Source organism: Cervus elaphus, chromosome 1 (genome assembly GCF_910594005.1).
Source record: "Cervus elaphus chromosome 1, mCerEla1.1, whole genome shotgun sequence".
Lineage (NCBI taxonomy): Eukaryota > Metazoa > Chordata > Mammalia > Artiodactyla > Cervidae > Cervus > Cervus elaphus.
The window spans coordinates 46,592,218-46,613,847 of NC_057815.1; the positions used below are offsets into that span (position 1 = coordinate 46,592,218).

At 41.6% G+C, this 21,630-nt stretch overlaps 1 protein-coding gene across 10 annotated transcripts in view; it reads right to left on the minus strand.

The window, feature by feature from the left end:
- LOC122693665 overlaps window positions 1-21,630 on the minus strand; it is a 365,374-nt gene that overhangs the window by 268,501 nt on the left and 75,243 nt on the right. Inside the window, exon 1 of one of the 10 annotated variants that reach the window (XR_006340969.1) lies at window positions 7,916-9,393. The exons of the other annotated variants lie outside the window; for them this stretch is intronic. The gene's annotated coding sequence lies outside the window, so the exon portion shown is untranslated. Of the gene's footprint in view, window positions 1-7,915; window positions 9,394-21,630 lie in introns of those variants that run through there. 10 annotated transcript variants of the gene reach the window in all.

The window sequence follows — 21,630 nt, forward strand, 5'->3', positions numbered from 1 at the left end:
TTTGAGGAAATCTTGAGTCATCAAATGATCAGATTAGAGTCAAATAAGACAGGAAAGAAACATCCCTCCTAATTACTTCCACTCTGCTGTGTGCTCAGTCATGTCTGACTCTTTGCAGCCCCATGGATTGTAGCTTCTCTGTCCATGGGATTTTCCAAGCAAGGATACTGGAGTGTGTTGCTATTTCCTTCTCCAGAGGATCTTTTCCACCCAGGGATTGAACCCACGTCTCTTGTGTCTCCTGCTTGGCAGATGGATTCTTTACCACCAGCACCATCTGGGCAGCCCAATATTTCCACTCTAGATGTGTAAAAAGGATAGCTGCAAAGAACATCAAGACTTTCATAGTCTCCACCGTTATCTCAAAAATTCCTCATCACTTATTTCATAGCTGGAAAATGAACAGAAACTACTTCTCATCCCCACTATATGGCTGAAGAATCACAGGTTGAAAGAAGTCAAGTAACTTGTCACACAGCTGAAAACAGGAACTCAATCCTCTGGCTCTAGGTTTCTCTAAGACTCTGCTGCCTGGCCAGACTCTTGTTTGGAGCAAAATGCTAGGCAACAAAGCTCCCACAGGCAGTGTGTTGGCAGAACCTGCTCTGGCTGGGGGTGAATGTGTTGAACCCCAATTGCTCAGAATAGCTCAAAGCACCTTGGAAGGAGTGCTGGTTTCTAAAGACATTCCCACTTGGGGAGTGCTCCTGCTTCTACTCAGCCCATCTGTCATTATGAATCTTGGGTAACACATCAGAGATTGTGCAATATATGGAAACATATTGAACATATTATATATGTCAGAGATGTCTTCTCTCATATTTCCATTAAAAGTTCCTAGCTATGCCAAAACTTTCTCATTCCCAAATGAAGTTTATTTCAATAAGTGAGATAATGGATGAAACTTAAAGAGGTAGAGTTGGAAAGGAGAAGGGGGACTTGTCCCCCGACACCAAATAATAATACAGGCATCTCAGAAGAAAGGATATATTTCTCTGATTATATGCCATCTTTTAAGGCCTAAAACCTGTAACATACAACTTTCAATTCACTTTCCCTAACTACTTCTTCTAACCTAGATAACAAAGATCAGAGGACCAAAAAGTGAACAGAAGTGAGTCTGCGTGGTGTGCATGTGCATAGACAGAAAGTGTATGGGTGTTTCATGGCGCTAATGGTAAAGAATCTGCCTGCAATGCAGGAGACATGGCTTCAATACCTGGGTCAGGAAGATCCCCTGGAGAAGAAAATGGCAGCCCACTCTAGTATTCTTGCCTGGAGAAAGCCATGGACAGAGGAGCCTGGTGGGCTACAGTCCATATGGTTGCAAAGATTTGACACAACTGAGTGACCTGGAACGCGTGCATGTGTGGGTCTGGGTGGTGGTGGGGGGCGGGGAGGAGGTAGGGGAGTGTCCTCTCTATTGGGAGAAATGTAATGATTCTGAAAGTGCTTATTTCCAAGTCTTTTTCAGATGAAAAATGAATGGCCTCAGAGTTTTATGGTATACATTCCCAAAGACATAGAAATACTAGACCACTTTACTTGCCTCCTGAGAAACCTGTATGCAGCTCATGAGGCAATTTATAACTAGACATGAAACAACAGACTGGTTCAAAAGTGGGAAAGAGAATGTCAAGGTTGTATATTGTCACCATGCTTATTTAATTTATATACAGAGTACATCACGTGAAATGCTGGGCTGGATGAATCATAAGCTGGAATCAAGACTGCCAGGAGAAATATCAACCTCCTCAGATATGCAGATGATATCATTCTAATGGCAGAAGATGAAGAGGAACTAAAGAGCCTCTTGATGAAGGTGAAAGAGGAGAATAAAAAAGAAGACTTAAAACTCAACAGTCAAAAAACTAAGATCATGGCATCTTGTCCCATCACTTCATGGCAAATGGATGTGGAAAAAAATAGAAGCAGTGACAGACTTTCTTAAAATCACTGCAGTTGGTGACTGTAGCCATGAAATTAAAAGACGCTTGCTCCTGTGGCCAACCTAGACAGCACATTAAAAAGCAGAGATATCACTTTGCCAACAAAGGTCCATACAGTGAAAGCTATGATTTTTTTCCAGTAGCCATATGAGAGTCGGACCATGAAGAAGGCTGAGGGCTGAAGAATTGATGCCTTTGAACTATAGTGTTGGAGAAGACTCTTGAGAGCCCCTTGGACAGGAAGGAGATCAAACCAGTCAATCCTAAAAGTAATCAACCCTGAATATCCATTAGAAGGACTGATGCTGAGATTCCAATACTCTGGCCGCTTGATGGGAAGAGCCAACTCATTGGAAAAGACCCTGAAGGCAAGAGGAAAAGGGGGCAACAGAAGATGAGATGGATGGCATCATCGACTCAATAAATGTGAGTTTGAGCAACTTGGGGAGATGGTGAAGGTCAGGGAAGCCTGGTGTGCTGCAGTCCATGGGGTTGTAAAGAGTCGGACACAACTTAGCGACTGAACAACAACATAATCTTTTATTTCATCTTCAAAACAGACCAAATGGAAAAGGCATCATACTACCCATTTTACAGATTAGAAAATGGATTTCAAGGAAGTTCTGAAACTTGCTCAAGTTAAAACATCTGCTGAGTGACAAGAGAGGAACTCAATATCAGTTCCTTCCAGTTCTCAGACCTGGCTTTCACCAATCCCTATCTCCTCTCCACATTTTCCTGGTCCACCTCTGGTGTCTAGAACATGCTTTCTCCCTAACGTATATATTCCTGAGAAGGGATGGGCAGGGGGAGCTTTCTGCTTTCTTCCCAGCAAATTTACCACCTTCAGCAATTCCTTCCAAATTAGAAGAAGGAAGGTATACATAAAGCCAAGACCTAAGGGGGGGAAATATTAATATTTCATGTATGCTTTAGAATGCCTGGGAAACTTCCTAGGAAATATTAACTCTCTCTCAAATGTTATCCAGGGCTTGGCATACGTGTAGAGGCTTGACACAACTTGTAATCATGGAGGAAGGAAACATCTGACAGTGTGTCCCAAGGAGAGAGTGTGTTATGATGGAGGGCAGATCCCAGACCTCCTGTCTCTAATCACCAGAGAACCTTCCCCACTGAGCTGTAAATTCCAGCCTTCTCAGTTGTCTGATGCAAACAAAAGCCAGAAGCAGGAATCCGCAGCACTATATGAGAGGGCAGCCACACTCCCCACTCGCCCACAAGATCTTATCCTCTGGTAGGTCAAAGAGCAGAAATTCTGCCTGATTGCTGAGCCCAAGGATCCTGTCTCATTCATTCCTGGTCCCTGGTCCCCTGCCTACAATACTTACAGGTGACATTAAAACTGACTGTAAGGGACTTTCCTGGTGGTCCAGTGGTTAAGAATCTGCCTGCCAATGCAGGGGACAAGAGTTCGAGCCCTGGTCTGGGAAGATCCCACATGCCACAGAGCCAAGTGCACCAGAACCATGGAGCCTGTGCTCTAGAGCCCACGCTCTGCAACAAGAGAAGCCACTGCAGTGACAAGTCTGTGCACCATAACAAAAAGCATCCCCCGCTCGCTGCCAACTAGAGAAAGCTCATGTGCAGAAACCAAGACCCAGCACAGCCATAAACAGATAAACAAGATTTTTAAAAGCTGGTCATGAGAAAATTATAACTTAACCTTGTTGACAAAAGTATCTCTACTTAAGATGAACTTGGTCATGTCTATCATTTGACCTCAACTAGGTCTCTGATCTGGAGGCCATCACACAATAAGACCCTCTCAAACTAATGTAGAAATCTAGACCATCCTAGATTAACAGAAACATATGGGTCTTGATAACCAAAGGCCCTGGGTAGGTCTTGTTTGCATCTTGATTCAAGTAAACTCTCTATAAAGCCATTTGGGGGCAGGTGGGGAATTTTGACTATAGAACGGATGTATCAAAAAAAATTATTGCTTTGGATAATGTGGTTGTATAAGAAAGCAAACTTTCAAAATTTCTAATCTAACATTTAACGGTTTCAAATGTCATGTTTTCTGGGATTTACTTTAAAATACTTCCCCCCAAAAGAAGAGCTAAATTCTAAATACTGGGTACATGGGGGGTCACTACACTATTCTCTTTACTTTTATACCTATTTGTAGTTTTTCTTATCAATTTTATGAGTGCAAATCAATCATTGAGACATGACATGGTTCTGCTTTTACTTACAAAAGTGCTATTTTCATATATGATCCAGTACTGATATATACATATTCTCACATATTCTCTGAGAACTGCATTTTGGATATTTTATATGCAAGTTTTTTTGAAATGGATCATTTAGATATTCTGAACTAGAAGTGTTTTTAGCACAGGCTAAAGTAAAATATAAAACATGTACAATCCCAGGGCAGGGCTGCCTACTGCAATCATCGTTCATGTCAGTGAACATCATAGATGAATTCAGACCAGGTGGACGACAAACAAATTCACTCTATCCAAAAAAACAAAATCACACACACACAATGTCCTGATCACACACCACTCACCCAGAAAACTCTTTGCCATCACCAGCAACTAGAACTTTGTGTAGTGCCTTCATTTAACAAGCGTTTAGGATACTTATATTGAAGCAGACACTCTTCAATGCCCTTCCAAAATCTTAACTCATGACTAAGAACAATCTTTGAGGGAGGTGCTATTATTATTTCTCCTATTACAGATGAAGACACTGAAGGACAGAGGGGCTAAATAGCACAGTTTTAAGTGGCAGAGCTGGGATGTGAATCTATGCACTTCAACTTCCAGAGTCTGCTCTTAACCACCATGACATGCATCCTCACTATTATAGCAATTAAACCAAAACAGTCATTGATGTGGTACTTTCTAAATAATTGTGAAAAAATAAATGATCCATCCTTAGGAACTTTTAATAATTTTTCAACATCCATGAACATAACACAAGCAGCATTTGAATCAAACATCCTAAGACAGTTGAAATCACAACACGCCCAGGTGTGACTTTTCTCCAGGGCTCACCAGCTCCAGAACCACCTTCACCTTCCCTCCTACACCTTTCTCTTCAGGCTGCTTCCATCGCCCTTTCCTGCCCATGAACTCCTGTTTTGAAAGCCAGCCCCATCATCCTTACCTCTGAAGACATGACTGCAGCTTAGACTGGAGGTCTTACTCCCTCCTTCCTCTGTCTTTCTGTAGTTCTGTGTCTCCATTACATCACATCTCACATGGCACTGCAGGTGGTTTTTTCACGCTTATCTCACAGTAGATTAGGATATTGTAGGAAGAGAGACTGTCTTCACCTTAATTGTCACTGACACCTCATCAGTCTCCTGGCATGACATAGTCCTTAATAAATGCTTGTTCACTGTATCTGACAGCAGTGGTCCCCAACCTTTTTGGCACCAGGGACCACTTTTGTGGAAGACAATTTTTCTGAGGACCAGGGCATGGGCCTGGGGATTATTCAAGCACATTACATTGATTATGCACTTTATTTGTATTACTGTTACATCGACTCCACCTCAGATCACCAGGCATTAGATTCTGGAGGTTGGGAACCCCTGTCCAGGACCTCAGGGTCACCCTGTACCCTGCTGATACCTCAGCTTCAAAATTTGAGAACCTCGACTAGGACTCATGTGTCATCTCAACTTCATGATCAGGCTAAGCTCTTCAGGGGCAGAAAGGATGCCACCTCCATTTCGTTTCTCGTCACACTTACCACAGTTCATTGTTGGTGTTCAATGATAAACAGTTATTGCCGTTAACCATCATTCTTATGCAGACAGATGGAAATGCCAATGGCTGAAATTCTAGCCAACGGAATAACAGACAGACCAATTATTTGTGGTATCCCTCTCCCTCAGAATGAGACACTTGGCCCCAAAATAGAGATTCCCAGCCTTTGGGAAGTGATTTGTAGCCACCTTACTGTCTCTGCCTCCTTTGGTTGTGGCTGCTGCCCACTGGAATTCCTTCAGTTTAGGTGAGAAGCTACAAGTATAAAAAGTATGCTTTTTTGTTATGAGAACACAACCACATAAAAATAAGCACATAAAGGACTTCCTTGATAGCGCAGTGGATGGGAATCCTCCTGTCCACGCAGGGGACGTGGGTTCAATCCCTGGTCCAGGAATATTCCACATGCCACAGGGCAACGAAGCCCATGGGCCACAACCACTGAGCCTGCTTGCTTAAAGCCTGTGCTCCACAACAAGAGAAGCTACCACAATGAGAAACCTGCACCCCACAACAAAGAGCAGCCCCCTCTCACCACAACTTGGGAGAACCTGAGCAAAGCAATGTAGACCCAGTGCAACCAGAAATAAAAATAAATAAAATCATTTTTTTAAATTTTAAAAATAAAGTTCATATCCATAAAAAAAGAAGAAAGTAAGCACAGAAAATTACTTTGGAGGATGATGACACCAAAAATCTAAGACTGTGTGTGTAAACCACTTCAAGTGCAGCAACGATGTAAGACAGGGCTCCAGTCAAACATGGCCAAATCCCAATCTCGATCTAAAATCAACAGGCTTGGCATTTCTTGGCTCATAGGTAGTTCTGAGGTCAAGGTACAGCAAAACATCAAGCAAAATAGGGAGGGTGGGATCATAATTCACTGATGCTATCTTAATTCCAGAATGAATGGTAGGTTTGAGAGAACATGCATTAACCCCTTTCCTGCAGATAAACACTAGAACCTTCTAATATCCCCCCATTCCTAAAAAAATAAAACAAGGGTTACTTTATAAAGAGAAAGCCCTGAAGACAAAACTTACAGCAATTTATATCAGAACTTCAGTGTGTAATAAATAATTCAGAACTACTTTTTAATTTAAAAATATTTGTTAAAATATCATCTACTATGACTACATGCCGTCCAATACTGTAGCTATAAGACACATGAAATATGGCTAGTCCAAATTGAGATGGTTGTGTAAGATGTTGTCAGTATAAAAGACACATCAGAATTCATCAGTTTGGTAACACAACTATACTTCAATAAAATTAAAATAGTAAAAATATTGAGTATATAGTTCAAAAAAAGAGAATGGTATCACAACTGCCATGAAAAAAAAAATGAGTTTCACGGATAACAGAGTGACCAATAATGGTGAATGGGGCAGTTCAAATAAAGATTTTTTTAACCTCAAAAAAAAAATTCATCAGTTTGGTTTTTAAAATGTCAAATATCTCATTAACTTTTATACTGATTAGACATGGAAGTAATAAAATTTTGAATATGCTGCATTAAGTAAAATAATATTATTAAAATTAATTTCACCTCTTTATTTTCACTTTAACATAGTTACCATAAACTCTAAAATTATAAATGGCTCATGGTGTGGTTTGTATTTTATGCCACTGGATAGCATTACTTTAGACCATAAGACAACAGAAACCCAGTAAGACATAGCTCATGCTATAAATCAGACTGTCTTCCTCAAAACCCACGTGCAGCTAGAAAAGTCTTGGAGCGGCTTTAAGTATGTGTGGTGCAATTCACCACAGCAGAGACTGAAACTCACAGCCAAGTCTAAATGGAATGAAGTTGATATAGGGATGAACATAGATAATACAAAAGAACAGAAAATTCCAAAACCGTAACTTTTTGACGCTAGAAATTGGAGATATGAAGTCCATTGGAAACCCACGCTCAGACCCCACCGTCCCTTAGCTCAACTCTATACACACAGCTCCATGAGAAGACCCCCAAAGCATCTTTCCACTCACCTGTCCTCACGAGAATAGAGCATGGTAATGGGAGACAGACATTCCCTCTGCTATGACAGTGAGGTAGTTACTGAAGGTCATTAATATCTGATGCAAATTTCCAGGTGCTCTCTATGGAAAGAATGGTGGTCTTTGGCCCTTTCAAAAGAGTAGGTATAATTTATTTCTTGTCTTCATTAGGAGCATGAGAAGGGAGACCCCGTGGGGAATAATACTTACGAGATAGAAAGCGATTTTCTTTTTCCCCCACCTTCCAAGATGCGGAGGAAAATTCATTGATGAGTATTTATTAGCTAATGGTGGAAGAGCACTTCAAAAATGAAAATGGCTCTGAGAGGCACTGAGTTATCCTGATTGCAGAAACTGGAGACCCAGAAGAAAGGGCGCTCTATAAACTGTTCCCTGCAACTGGCTCCGTCTCTCATGAGCCTCTCAGATTCCTTTGTACCTCCCACGATAATAACTTGTCTTCCTGGCCATAGCCAAGAACACATTCTTTGTTTGGTTACATAAGCTTCCAAAAATAGCAATTTATCATGGAAATACTAAATGACCCTTGAAGATAGTGTTTTGATGGGCTATTAAGTTATTGCAGTGTCTGTTTTCTGTAATATAATTAGAGAGAAAAAAATCATTTTTGATGCTTTTCAAAGCTTAAGAAAACTAAATCAGTTTCATGCATTGGGCATTTGTAATCTTTAAAAAAAAAAAGAAAAACCATGAAGAAAGGTTTCCCGTGGTCAAAGAAGTTTTACCCCAGACATGGAGATGAATATTCTCCTCGTTACTGAGGTCTAATGAAAAAGAGGAGGCTCGTTCTACTTGTAATTTATTTTTTTTTCTGTCTGTCTAGCTAGGTTTGATAAATGAATTCAAAGTAAAAGAATCAGAGAATTTAGCTGACAGACTATTTAAAGTAACCCTAATAATGCATTCCTTATTTCTTAACTCTAGAAATTTAAAATTGAAAGAATCCCAAGAAATGATCTCATCGATATCTCCCTAAGACCAGAGAAGTTAAGATGCTTGCCAAAGTTACACAGCAGGGCCAGCTATCCTCTGTCCCAGATCACCTATTAATTGTCATTCTCCTGGACACCAGGTGAATGAGTGAGTCAGGAAGTGAATGAAAGAAGTGACTCAAACAGAAACTGAGTCTTCAAGGAGGGACAGAAAACCAAGGTCTTAAGATGGCACGACAAAAGGCAAAAAAAAAAAAAAAGTAAGGAAATAAAACAGACTGTCTTCACAGATTCAGCAAATGACCAACAGTATATAAGTTACAGTCAGGAAGGCTTCTTAGACAGTCAACTTATTTAGGTGGCTTTCTTCTTCCATAGCATTTTTTAAAAACTGCACATAACATAAAATCACCCATTTTAAATTCAGTGATATTTAATACATCACTGTACTGTATAACCATTACCTCTATCTAGTTCTAAAACATTGTTATCATCACCAAAGAAAATCTCATCCCACTGCGTTACCTCTCACATCCCCCCTCCTCTCAGCCCCTGGAAACCATCAATTTGCTTTCTGCCTCTGCAGATTCACCCATTCTGGATATTTCGTATATAGGGAATCATATAATAAGTAAGATGTGGAGACTGACTTCCACTTAGTATAATATTTTCAAGGTTTAGCCACACTGGCAGCATGTATCACTGTCACGTTTCTTTTTATGGTTGAACAATATTTCACTGCAAGGGCTTCTCTAGTGGCTTAGCGGTAAAGAATCCACCTGCCAGTGCAGATGTGGGTTTGGTCCCTGGGTCAGGAAGATCTCCTGGAGAAGCAAACAGCAACCCACTCCAGTATTCTTGCCCGGGAAATCTCATGGACAGAGGAGCCTGGGGACTATGGTCTGTGGGGTCAGAAAGAGTCAGACACAACTGAGAGACTAAACAACAACAACTATTCCATTGTATGTATATACCAGTTTAGTCAACTCCTGCTGCTGCTGCTGCTAAGTCGCATCAGTCGTGTCTAACTCTGTGCGACCCCATAGACGGCAGCCCACCAAGCTCCCCCGTCCCTGGGATTCTCCAGGCAAGAACACTGGAGTGGGTTGCCATTTCCTTCTCCAATGCAGGAAAGTGAAAAGTCAAAGTGAAGTCGCTCAGTCGTGTCCGACTGTTAGTGACCCTACAGACTGCAGCCTACCAGCCTCCTCCATCCATGGGATTTTCCAGGCAAGAGGACTTAGTCAACTCCTATGTGCACCTAAAGCATCCATGGTAATTTTTGATCTCCCTTCCATCAATGAACATACTCTTAAGAGTCCTTGCTCCGAAGCCAGTCATCGCCTGTTCAGCAAAATGGAAAGCTCTCTGAATATTGTGTGAAGTCAGGATAACAACTCTCTTCGTATAAGCTATAATTTTCTTTTTTTAATTAATTTTTACTGGAGTATAGCTGCTTTACAATGTTGTGTTAGTTTCTACTGTAAAGTGAATCAGCAATACACATACACACGTCCCCTCTCTTTTGGATTTCCTTCCCATTTAGGTCACCAAAGAGCCTTAAATAGAGTTCCCCGAGCTATACAGTAAGTTCTCTTTAGTTATCTATTTTATTTATTTATTTTTTTATTTTTTGCAGAATTGTGACATAGCCTTTTTTTTTCCATTTATTTTTGTTAGTTGGAAGCTAATGACTTTACAATATTGTAGTGGTTTCTGCCATACATTGACATGAATCAGCCAAGGATTTACACGTGTTCCCCATCCCGATCGCCCCTCCCGCCTCCCTCCCCATCCCATCCCTCTGGGTCTTCCCAGTGCACAAGCCCTGAGCACTTGTCTCATGCATCCAACCTGAGCTGATGATCTGTTTCACCCTTGATAGTATACTTGTTTCAATGCTGTTCTCTCTGAACATCCCACCCTCGCCTTCTCCCACAGAGTCTAAAAGTCTATTCTGTACATCTGTGTCTCTTTTTCTGTTTTGAATATAGGGTTATTGTTACCATCTTTTTAAATTCCATATATATGCGTTAGTATACTGTATTGGTCTTTATCTTTCTGGCTTACTTAGTTATCTATTTTATACATGGTATCAATAGTGTATGTCAACCCCAATCTCCCAATTCATCCCACCCTCCCGAAACTGTTTTTTTTCCTATGATGCATTTCTAACAATAATCACCCTGGGAATTGAGTTTTATTATCAGCATCTTTATTTTGTAGGCGAGGAAACTGAGAAGTAAAGAGCTTAAATAGCTGTCCAGTGTCACAGCTGGCAAATGACAGAGCCAGGATGGGACCCTTCCCTTTCCATCCACCCCAGCATCAGCGTTCATCCAGCTACTCACACTAACCCAGTCACTACTCACAACACTGAGCATAAAATAGGTCTACAAAATAAATATGGAAGGTTCTCATATTCAGGACAAGAAAGACCTCAAGTCACAACTAAGCTTAGCTCTAAATATACGTTTGTCAGTTAGTCCTTGTAATTCACAAAGCATTTCTCCAAATACACAATCATATAAAAGGTTTGTAGAGTCTCATATTAGTCTACCAACTAGCTAATCCATCATGTGGTAGAACTCCATTGAGTTATCAGACTTAAAATGCATGTGTTCTAGAATTTTTATTAGAAAAACCATTCCAAGTTGAGAATGGAGATGTCTGAAACTCAGCCTCCCCTCGCAGCAGTGGTTCCTCTGCATCCTGCCTGGCCCACCCTACCCCACCCCACCCCACTGTGCTCCAACAACAGTGCAAACTCCGAGAGAAGTGAGATGGAGTCCTGCTCATGAGGAGGTTTAAACTAAAGACCTTCCCAGGCAAATCTCCAAAGAGGAACAGCGGTGGATATGAGGGTTGCATGAACTCTCAAAGCAAAGTGGCAGGATATTTAGAAAATATGAGGAGAGGCAGAGCAGTGAAGGGAAAAGACTTATATTTCATATTTGGTAGTGAGCTGCAGTCTAGTCAAAGTTACAGGTTTTCCAGTAGTCATGTATGGATGTAAGAGTTGGACTATAAAGAAAGCTGACCGCCGAACAATTGATGCTTTTGAACTCTGGTGTTGGAGAAGACTCTTGAGAGTCCCTTGGACTGCAAGGAGATCAAACCAGTCCATCCTAAAGGAGATCAGTCCTGAATATTCATTAGCAAGACTGATGCTGAAGCTGAAGCTCCAATACTTTGGCCACCTGATACAAAGAACTAACTCATTGGAAAAGACCCTGATGCTAGGAAAGACTGAAGGCAGGAGGAGAAGGGGATGACAGAGGATGAAACGATTGGATGGCCATCATCGAGTCGATGGACATGAGTTTGAGCAACCTCCAGGAGTTGGTGAAGGACAGGGAAGCCTGGCGTGCTACAGTCCATGGGGTTGCAAGGAGTTAGACATGACTGAGCAACTGAATTGAAGAGAACTGAGTGAACTGTAGGCTGATTCCAAATCATAGCCCCACATAGATTCTAATGCTAAATAATGACACTCTGTATGCCATGCCAGAGAAGGAAATGGCAACCCATTCCAGTATTCTTGCCTGGAGAATCCCAGGGACAGAGGAGCCTGGTGGGCTGCCATGTATGGGGTCGTACAGAGCCAGACACGACTGAAGAGACTTAGCAGCAGCAGTATGCCATGCCATTTCACCACCATGATCACACAGATAATGGAGATAATACTGATTGCACATACTTTTTCTTTTTTTTGACCACTGTGCAGCACATGGGATCTTGTGTCCCTAACCAGGGCTCAAACCGATGCCCCCTGCAGTGGAAACATCCAGTCGTAACCACTGGGCCTCCAGGGAAGTCCCTGTGTATACATTTTGAGAACTCAAAATAATAGAGGGTAAATTCTTCCCTGTACCATGCTTTCGAGTTCACAAAACACTTCACCACCCATTGTTACCTGAGGTCCTCACAACAACCTGGTGAGTTAGGATAGATATTAACATATCCATTCTACCCTTGTAGAAATTGATCATGAGAGTTTAAACTCTCTAGCCACGCAGCACACAATTTAATTTGTGGAAACAGGACCCAAAATTCAGTCTTTTTGAATCACCCTAGGTGAGTCTGCAAAAAGGAAAAGAGAAATAAAAATTGCTCCAGGCGAGAGAAACAGCAAAACGTATCACAATGCGGAAGCAAATATGATCTTCTTCTGAGCATTTCTTACTTTTTGCCTTACTTATCCCTTCCCAAATCATGAGTCCTGAGATGAAGGTTACCTCAGGGATGGCAGGAATGTAGTTTGCTGACTACAAAGGACATGTACACATTTCTTTTCAAAGTCCAGATCTTTTCAAACCAAAGTAACTTCAGGTAGTCCAGGGATGTTCACAGTAATATTTAATTCCTACACATTGGATGTTAAAGTGTGTTAGTCACCCAGTCATGTCCAACTCTTTGCAACCCCACGGACTGTAGCCCATCAGGCTCCTCTGCCCAAGGGATTCTCCAGGCAAGAATATTGCAGTGGGTTGCCTTTACCTTCTCCAGAGGATCTTCCTGACCCAGGGATTGAACCCAGGTCTCCTGCATTGCAGGTGGATTCTTCACCATCTGAGCCACCTGGGAGGCACTTTTATTTATCCACAAGATGATCCCTTCTTTCATGACAGACACTCAGGACAGAAATACTTCCCATAATACTGTCTTGCTTTGCTTCTAAGAATCGAATAACTCTTTAAGAAGTCTCTGAGGCTCTGTCAGGCTCTGAGGTGGCACGCAGATCATTTATCTGGCTACAGGGAAGAAGAAGTGGGCTACTCTTCTCCCAGAGTTAGACAATTCCAGTTAGAGTAGGTCCAGGTTGTGAAAGACCCGCCAGTCCACCATCCCTGCCACCCTATTCTCCTACTAACATCCCAGAAGCCCCTCCATACATCACACCATGAAAACAGAGGGGGTTGCAGAGTGCCTGGGATGTACAAGCATGAACTCCACTAGCCAGCCTCACAGATAACTGCTATTCTAATGCCCAGCCCAGAGTACATTATAATGATTGGTGATACATAAAGTGGTAGTGATGACTTGTTTTATTTTACTCCCTATAAAGAATGACAAAGAATCTGTATATGAGTTGGGGCGGGACTGGAGACTGGTATATGGGAAGGGGGGAGAAAATACTCACCAGTGATTTTTGCCCTGCTTCCTAAGGCTTTTTTACACTTCAGATGGACTGACCTGAGGCATAAAACATATGAGTGGAAGCTTAGAAGGGTACCTGTTTGGTTTAACTCAAATTCATTCCATCAATACCTTTCTAAGAGGGGGGGCAAATTTTGACTCATGTGCCTCTTATTCTCCAGCTTCTGCTCTTCAGGGGGTGGTCTTGGTAGAACAGAGTGACCCCACATTTCTGGGGTGTCATGTACGGCAACCTGAATCTGGAGCCAGAAATCATAGACTCTGCATTTGCTATTTATTAGCCATGTGATCTTAGCTGGGCTCATAAGCCAGAATTTCTGCAACTATGAAAATAATCATTGTTATGGAAATGAAATAAAGTATATGAAAAAATTTTTGAAAACTTTAAAATGCCCTTCATGTGTAACACATCCACTCACTTCACAAATGCGTCTCCATCTAGGTGAACGTAACAAATAACCAACATCCTCCCTTGTATAAGTTTATAACTAGAATTTCTAAGAAGATATAAGCTGTTTTCATGAGGAAGAAAAAAATGAAGTGGGCACTCAAACAGTTATCTAGCAAAATGAGACCATGGAAAGGGTAACTCAGTCTGTTCTAGGCACGGAGGGGAAGGAAGGTTTGTGTTAACGTGGTTTGATTTAATATCGCGCACGTCAGTCACTGTAATCACAGTGCCAGGACTGACACAGGAATGCCCTGCTGTTGAAAATCTCATAATGAAGAAGAGAACAGGACTTCACCAGTCGCCCCCCCACCCCGCCCCTAGAAGAGTTTTCCATCATTTCATTAAAAGAGAAAAAAAAAAACCTACCACATCCTGCTCAATAGGGTGACTGGCTCCTGAACAGGCAAGAGATTATTTCCAAACACATTCTTTCCTTGCTTTTCCATCCCCATGGGACCCTGCTATCATTCCCGGCCTCCTGAAACCCCGTGGCTGCAGCCTCCATCTTACTGAGCAGATTTTCAAGCAAAGTCTCCTTGTTGCCGTGCCTGCCTTCCGGAGCTGCCGGCCTGCCTGTCGGGGGTTCCAGGGCTGAATTTATTTCCCACATCTTGGACGCACAGCTCTCTCGCCACCCTCCCTCTTTCCCCTCAAGCCCTCGCTCCCCTCCCCACTCATTCCTAAATCCTACAGCCATGACAGAAATAAATTAGCTAGAGGTACAGGTCACACCTTGGAGAGCAGTGAACATTCTGTGGGAAATCAATAGAGAAGATGGGATTCTCAAACAGCTGAAGCAGAAGGAATGATGCATTGACGGCTATACATAAACCAAACAAAGGAGCCTGAGAGCGGCCTGCCAGGGAGGGGCGGGTGCTCTGTGCGTTCATTCATCCCAACACCTGAACCCAAGACAGCACCGCGGAAAAGACGCATCCCAGACACCTGTGCGTCTGCAGCTTTTTGCCTCGGGGATGCTAAAGGTGGCTCTGCCAGTATTTGTGAAAATTAGAAACGATGTTCAGATCGTGAATGCTAATGCTGGGGGCCCCCTGGACGGCCCTAAGCAGAGTGTGTGAGATCTGTATCTATTCCAGGAAGACCTCTCTCTGGCCACTGACAGCAAAGCCTGGGAGGGATCACCTAGATTGTTAACTAAGGAAATAATTCCTAAAACCTGAAGGGTGATGCAACAGAATAAGTTTTAGGCTCTCTCGGACCTGGGTTCCAGTCCTAGCCTCACCACTCGGCAGCAAAAGGATCTTAAGAAAGTCACTTTTATAAGATGCCAACATGAGATCTACCTTAGAGGCAACTAAGAGGATTAACTGGATAATACACATAAATAGGCATAGAATGGATGCTAGTTATTTTTCCTCCCTCCCTCAGCCTGATTATTGAGTAGCTTTTCCACTGCTCTTGAGTTCTGCAAGTCTTTTCACCACAGATCGCTCACAAAGGTGAGGGCTGATGAAAATTTAATCTGAGAGAAAGTTCAGGGTCCACCAAAAATAGGAGGCTCAGAAGGGCTTTTGGTGTCTCCACATATCAGCTACTAAATGCCACCCCAAATAAATAGCCTATGTTAAAGTGACATGTTTGCTATGTGAGCACACTGTCAAAACAAAACCCTATGCCTAAGTACCTCGTGGAGAGAAATTCTAAAATTTCCATTGCTCTTTCCAAGAGCCTATTTTTCTCCTGTATCTGTTCCCTTATTTTTTTTTTACTTCCACAAACTGCATTTATTGAATGATATTATTCTCTTTTTCTTCTCAGTTTGAGCCTAACCTTCTTCCTCATATGCAGCTGAATTTCAGTAATGAAACACTTTCAGTGTCTCAGCCCTCACCATTATCTAAGAGACTGAATTTTTTATATTCTCAATTTTGTAATTGCACTAAAATAGCTTCCCTTGCAGCTCAGTTGGTAAAGAAACGGCCTGCAATGCAGGAGACCCAGGTTCAACCCCTCGGTCGGGAAGATTCCCTAGAGAAGAAAATGGCAACTCACTCTGGTATTCTTGCCTGGAGAATCCCATGGACAGACGAGCCTGGCAGGCTACAGTTCATGGTGTCGCAAAGAGTTGGACACGACTTAGTGACTAAACTATCACCACCATACATAATACAAATGCTACCATCTTTACTGTTTTTTAATATACAGTTTAGTAACACTAAGCACATTGACATTATTGTGCAACCATCACCACGATCCATCTCCAAAAATTTCCATCTTCCCCAGCTGAAGCTCTTGTACCCATTAAAGAAAAACTGGCCGTTTTCTCCTAGTCAAGCCCCTGGCAACCACCATTCTACTTTGTCTCTATGCATTTGACTTTGGCAGGGACCTCCGGTAAGTGGAATCATATAACAGAGGCATACCCCATTTTCTTAGTTTTCTTGTGCTTCAGTTTACTGGGTCCCACAGATACATCGTGTTATTTATAAATAGAGGGTTTGTAACAACCGTGCCTTGAGTAAGTCTGTTGGCACCATTTTTCCAACAGCATTTATTCACTTAATGCCTCTGTCACATTTTGGTGACTCGCACAGTATTTCACTTTTTATTTATGACCATATTCAATATTTGTTGCAGTGATCTGTGATCAGAGATCTCTGATGTTACTACTGTAACTGTTTGGAGGTGCCACCAAGGGCACCTAAATAAGAGGCAAATTTAACCAATAAACCTCCTATCCCTTCTGACTGCTTCACCAACCAGCTGGTCCCCAATCTCACACTGTCTTGTTGTGTGTGTTTCTGTGAGTTGCTCAGTCGTGTCCAACTATTTGTGACCCCTTGGACTGTAGCCTGCCAGGCTCCTCTGTCCATGGAATTCTCCAGGCAAGAATACTGGAGTGGGTTGTCATTCCCTTCTCCAGGGGATCTTCCCAACCCAGGGATCAAGCCTGGGTCTCCTGCACTGCAGGCAGATTTTTTACTGTCTGAGCCACTGAGAAAGCTCCTATTTCCTGAGACACAACAATACTGAAATTAGGCCAGTTGATAATGCTAGAGTGGGGCCTAAGTGTTCACGGAAGAGTTGCATGTCTCTCACTTTAAATCAAAAACTGGAACTGATTAGGTTTAGTGAGGAAAACATGTCGAAAGCTAAGCGCCTGAGCTTTCCTGGTGGCTCAGTGATAAAGAATCAGCCTGCCAACGCAGGGCACATGGGTTTGCTCCCTGATCCAGGGAGATCCCACATGCTGAGGAGCAGCTAAGCCTGTGCACCACAACTACTGCGCCTGTGCTCCAGAGCCTGGGAGCTATAATTACTGAGCCCACGGGCCACAACTACTGCAGTCCAAGTGCCCGAGAGCCTGTGCTTCCACAGGGGAAGCCACTGCAATGAGAAACTCATGCACTGCAACTACAGAGCAGCCCCTGCTCGCCACAACCACACAGCAATGAAGACCCAGCACAGCCAAAAAGAAATAAATAAAATTATTATTAAAAAAAAAGAGCTAAGCCCCTTGTGTCCAAGTTAGCCACGTTGCAAATGCAAAGTAAACATTCTTGAAGGAAATTAAAAGAGCTAGTAAAGTGAACAACAAATGATAAGAAAGTGAAACAGCCTTATGGCTGGTTTAAAGAAAGTTTTAGTGGTTTGGACAGAATATCAAACCAGTCACAACATTCCTTTAAGCCAAAGCCTCATCCAGAGAAAGGCCTTAATTCTCTTCAATTTTATGAAGGCTGAGAGAAGTGAAGATGCTGCAGAAGAAAAACTTGAAGCTAGCAAAGTGTGATTCATGAGGTTTAAGGCAATAAGGTAAGTCCATAATCTCAAAGTATGTTACAAGATGAAGGAACAAATGCTGACACAGAAACTGAAGCAAGTGATCCAGAAGATCTAGCTAAGACAATTAATAAAGATAGCTACAATACACAACAGATTTTCAGTGCAGACAAAACAGCCTTCTCTTGGAAGAAAGTCATCTAGGACTTTCATAGCTACAGAGGAGAAGTCAATGCCTGGCGTTAAAGCTTCAAAGGACAGGCTGATTCTCTTGTTAGGGACAAATGCAGCTGGTGAACTTAAGTTGAAGCCAGTGCTCATTTACTGTTCTGAAAATCCCAGGACTCTAAGAATTATGTCAATTCTACTCTTCCTGTGCTCTTTAAATGGAACAAGAAGACTGGATGAGAGAACATGTCTGTATTGTCATTTACTGAAAATTTTAAGCCCACTTTTGAGAACTACTGCTCAGGAAAAATATTCCTTTTGAAATATTACTGCTCATTGACTACACACCTGATCACCCCAGAGCTCTGAGGGAGATGTACAATGAGATTGGTGTTGTTTTCATGCCTGTTCATGCAAAATCCATTCTGCAGCCCATGGATCAAGGAGTCATTTTGACTTTCAAGTCTTTTTATATAAGATATACATTTCATAAAGCTATAGCTGCCATAGATAGTAATTCCTCTGATGGATCTGGACAAAGTAAATTGAATACCTTTTGGAATGGAAAAAATGCCATAAACAGCATCTGTAATTTATGGGAAGAGGTCAAAATATCAACACTAATAGGAGTTTAGAAGAAGTTGATTCCAACCCTCCTGGATGACTTTGAGGGGATCTAGACTTCAGTGGAGGAAGTAATTGAAGATGTGGTAGAAAGGGCAGGCGAACTAGAATCAGATGTGGAGCCTAAAGATGTGAACGAATTGCTGTAATATGATAACAGCATTTTCAGGGATGATGAGCTGCTTCCTGTGGATGAGCAAAAAAATAAAAATGGATGCTTAAGATGATATCTACTCCTGGTACAGATGTGGTGAAGACTGTTGAAATGACAATAAAGGATTTAAAACATTACATAAATTTAGATGCTAAAATAGCTGCAGGGTTTGAGAGAACTGACTCCAATTTTGAAAGGAGTTCTACTGTGGGTAAAATATTATCAAACAGCATTGCATACTACATGCAGTACTGATGAAAGGAAGAGTCAGTCTATGTGACATACTTCACTGTTGTCTTAATTTTAATAAATTGCCACAGCCACCCCAATCTTCAGAACTACACCCTGATCACTTAGCAGCCATCGCAGTTTCCACCAGCAAAAAGATTACGACTTAGTGGACAATCAGATGCAGCTTAGCATTTTTTAGAAATATTTTTAATTAAGATATGCACACTGTTTTTAGACATAATACTATCTCGCAGTTAATAAACTATAGTATAAATATAACTTTCATACGCTCTAGGAAACCAAAAACATTTGCGACTTGCTCTATTGCTATCATCACTTTACTGCAGTGGTCTGGAACCTAATATCCAGTATCACTGAGGTATGCCTATACTTGTCTCTCTGTCCGATTTGTTTCACTTAGCATAATGTCTTCAAGGTTCATCCATGCAGTAGCATGTGTCAGAATTTCCACCTCTTTTTTAGATTGAATAATATTCTATTGTGTGTATATACTGTTTTCTGTTTATCCACTCATCTGCTGATGGTCACTGGGGTTGCTTCCACCATTTGGCTCCTGTGAATAAAACTGCTGTGAACATGGCTATACAAATATCTCTTTGAGATCCTGCTTTTACTTATTTTGGTTATACACTCAGAAATGGAGTTGCTGTATCATATGGTAATTCTAGAGCTTCCCTAGTGGCTCAATGACAAAGAACTTGCCTGCCAATGCAGGAGACGTGGGTTCAATCCCTGGGTTGGGAAGATCCCCTGGAAAAGGAAATGGCAACCCACTCCAGTATTCTTTCCTGGAAAATCCCATGGACAGAAGAGCCTGGCAGGCTACCATCCATGGAATCGCAAAAGAGTCAACTATGACTTAGTGATTAAACAACAACAACAATGGTAATTCTATGTTTAACTTTTTGAGAAACTGCCATACTGTTTCCATAGCAGCTGTACCATTTTACATTTCTACCAAAAGTGCACATGGTTCCAATTTCTCCACATCCTTGCCAACACTTGTCATTTTTGTTAAAGTAGCCACCCTAATGGATGTAGTGGTTCTCCCATCTTCTCAGAGAGTTTGGGGGAAATATGCATGTGTCAACAATTTGTCTGGTATGCTGACTTGCTGTTAATTTCTAGTTTGCATACAGGAACTTCTTATGCTCAAACAAATGTTGCTCTGGCTACATTTTCTATATAGTCTTCCTGTCTTTTCAAAGTCTTCTGTCTTCTACTAATTTAGGAAATGTAGTGTTAATTTGGGCAATTAAAAAGACTTCAGGGGAAGGAAAGGAAACATCCATCAATAGATGAATGGACAAAGAAACTGGGAGACACGCACACACGGAATACAACTCAGCCATAAAAAAGAATGAGATTTTGCCATTTGGGACAAGGATGGATCTAGAGGGTATTATACTAAGTGAAGTAACTCAAATAAATACCAGGTGCTTTCACTTACATGAGTAATCTAAAAAACAAAAAATAAATGAACAAACAAAACAGAAAGAGACTCATAGATACGGAGAACTGGTGATTTCCAGAGAAGAGAGGGGTTGGGGTATGGGTGAAATAAGTGAAGGGGAATAAAAGGCACAAAGTTCCAGCCACGAAACAAATAATTCATGAGAAAGTAATATACAGGATAGGGAACATAATCAATTATATAATAACTTTAAATGGTAACTAGACTTAGCATGGTGATCAGATCACAATGTATACAAATGTCAAATCACTATTTTGTACACCTGAAATTAATGCAACGTTGTTATGTCAACTCTATTTCATTGTTGTTTAAAAAAATAGTTTTTAGTCCTCTGATTCAAAGCAATTTGTCTAGCTCCATTAGTCATGCCACCTACCATTTAAGTAAGTGAGGCAGAAAGGCTTTATAGAAGCAAAAAAGTGAAACACTAGAACTCTGAGATAACAGCCAGGGGATAGGTGTAAAACAGATGCTTGCATAGCAGCCTACATTCTTCTAAATCACTTTAACCTTTGATCTTCCCACCTGAAGGAATTCCTGCTTACATTCCACTTTTCCGATGTGAAAACTGAGGCGCTGTGAAGTGAAATAATTGACTCCAAGCCACACAGCTGGAAGATTTCAGGGTCAGGACCCAAATCCCAGTCATGTCGCTTCCATCCTGTTTTAAACTACATGATGCTACCTAATAATGACTGAGGTCTTCATTTCTGAAGCTGCAAAATTTTAAGGATCTAACTATAGGCAGGGGGTGGGGGATAATTTCTATCTGTCGTTCAACAGCTACCCAAAGGCAGACAGTGCACAGAGCATGAAGCACTGTCTCTTCCTGGGACCAGACTTGCCCAGCTCTGGACAACTCATGTTGATGGATCCAGAATTAGACAAGAAACAGGCATCCTCCATCTAAGAAGCTTGGAGAAGTACTACTCAATAGCCAAGTCT